Below are 2491 nucleotides of genomic sequence, written 5' to 3'. Positions count from 1 at the left end.
GCCCAGGCGTGGGGCGCCCGCGGGGGTGTGGGCTGGTGAGGGGCTCCGCGGGAAGGGCGCCGGCCCCCTCCTCATGTCTCCGCTTTACCCGTCATGAGGGACACGCTGCCGGGCCTTGGCTCCTCAGGAGGCCTGGAACAAAAATAGGCTCCCAATAAGCAAGCTCTTTCCTGAAAAAGTGACATTTTGAGGAAAATTTTATTTTTTTAGGGAAAAGCGTTTCTGTGGTCAGTAAATGACATTGTGAGGTTGTTTCCTGCCGTTACACGTATCCATGGGTGATTTCTGCATACCATCTGAACCATTTATTCATGATCTATATGTTTGATGTGCTCCTCAGGTTTTATTTTTGGTAGTGATGCAGCACCTGTACTTCCAGCGTGTTTTGGATGGTCGAGGGAAGAGGGTCCATTTAATTGTGTCAATATTCAGACAGAAAAACAGTGTCCAGTCATATTTTTGGACATTGTGGAATATGGCTTATAAAACGGAAATCCATAACAGGTACTTTGGTTATTTGAGAGAAATGTGGCCAGGTGAAAAGAAAAAAAGTCAAAATGCATGTTAGTTTATCCTAGAGTTTTTTATCTGGAAAAAAAGAGACCATTTAAATGCAATAAAATAATTCTGCAGCATGTAATAGAAGCAACTGTGTTTGGGATTAAATATAAAGATGAGTGTCTGAAAGTCCTTCATCTTTCATATGCTCTTACATGTGTGAAAACTGTTTTGTTCCTCTCAAAACACTGACCAAGTTTGAAATAGGTGACTTTGATGGGAGCTGAGCAGGCTTTCTTCATGGACAACCTGCCGTGGATGTGAAACTCCTCTTTGTGCACAAGTTCTCTGTGGCCCTGCCTGCATTGCAGCCAACAGGAGCAGCCCCATTCAGCAAAGCGGTGGGTGGTGGGGCCCAGAAACCCATGCTGTACATGTCTCAGGGACTTCTTACCCTGGACTGGCTGTAGTCTGAGAGCCTACTGCCCAGTTTACAGCCATCCTGCATTAAGGTGCCCTACACAAGCCTGTTCTCCAGTTTCATTGAAGAGGAATCCACATAGCATTAATCTCTGGTATCACTCCCTGATGAAAGAGTGCAATAATTGAGGGTAATTAGGAGATTTCCTTCCAAAGCAGGCTCCTGGGAGCTAAAACACCAATGCAGATGTTTCGGTGAGTTTCATCACTTCCGTGCTTTGTCATGTTGATTTGGGAGGAGGAGGAAGTGTTTAAGGAGAGTTGGGTAGGACCCTTGTCTTCAGAGGGAACATGACAGAGCCGGTTTGGGATGTCCAGGTATCATGCCTGTGCTCCAGAAAGAGGTGATACTATTGTTCTGACCACAGAGACCTGTTCTCATCATTTAAATACTAATCATTAAGGATAATTACCTTAAACCATATGGCTACAATCAACTTCTCTGCTACATCTATCTGTTTGGCTTTCTGTGACATCACTTTGTAAATCTTTTTGTATCACCAGCTTACTTGTATCATCCCTTCACATGCTCTGGGACTTCCACGTGTCTGTCACTTCAGGATGTGTTAAGTTTCTCCAGTGGGATTTCCGCCTGTTTTTACAGCAGCTGTGATCAAGGCTGTGTTTAGAAGATGGAGCACAGTGCAGTGGACAGGCTGTAAATAGCACTTGCCCTTTTTAGTGGAGTATTTCTTTCATCCTGAAGGAAGAAGTAAATCGAGCGGCATTTTCAGTTCTGCATAATAGTCCTTCTTAATAATTCCCTTTGGAGTCAGTCTGTGGTTCTTGTTTCTTGCCTACAACTTTTAAGGCAGGCTTGTCTGAACAGCACGTGATACCTGGGGCATTTCACTAGGTGGGGGAGTGTTCTGTGACTTGGTTTCACAAGCTGGAGAAAGGGCTCCATGCAGGCAGCTCTCTGCTTCACGTAGGCAGGTCCCTGTAGCTAAGGCACCAGCTCATTCATGCCCCTCTCCTCCTACACACTGAAACACACCCATTCGTGTACTGTAAATCACTTGCAGAGGGAAATGTCTCACTAACCTTTGCTTCTTGGGTGCAAAAGAGTTAACTCATTTGTATGGCTCTTTTAAGACAGAGGAGTCTAACCTGTGAGGTTCCTGGCAAGGCTGCTTTCTCAGCTGCATTTCAGGTTCTTTGGTTCATCTGTAGCATGGCTAATTTGCATCCCTGCAGCTCATTAAATGAAATGAGAGATGATAAAGGACAAAGCTTCTTGTTGGTGCTTACCACAGACACACCTTTTATTTACAAAGAAAGCTTTACAGTTGTTTAAGCCTTTATGGATTGATTTTGAAGGCTTGGTGAAGGGGGTCCTTCTTTGTCCTCTCCTCTGGTTTAGTCTACTTTCTGTAACTTTGAAAAACTGCTATGTTAACTAGTCAACAAAACAAATGTGACAAGCATCTTAAAAATCATTCAAGATGGGGTCTTGTGCCCCAAACATCTCTCTGCAGCCAGCGATAAAATGTGGGGGTTTCTTTGTTGGCAT

Source organism: Cariama cristata, unplaced genomic scaffold (assembly GCF_000690535.1).
Source record: "Cariama cristata isolate BGI_N322 unplaced genomic scaffold, ASM69053v1 scaffold25921, whole genome shotgun sequence".
Classification (NCBI taxonomy): Eukaryota; Metazoa; Chordata; class Aves; order Cariamiformes; family Cariamidae; genus Cariama; species Cariama cristata.
Note: the sequence above shows the minus strand (reverse complement) of the source record.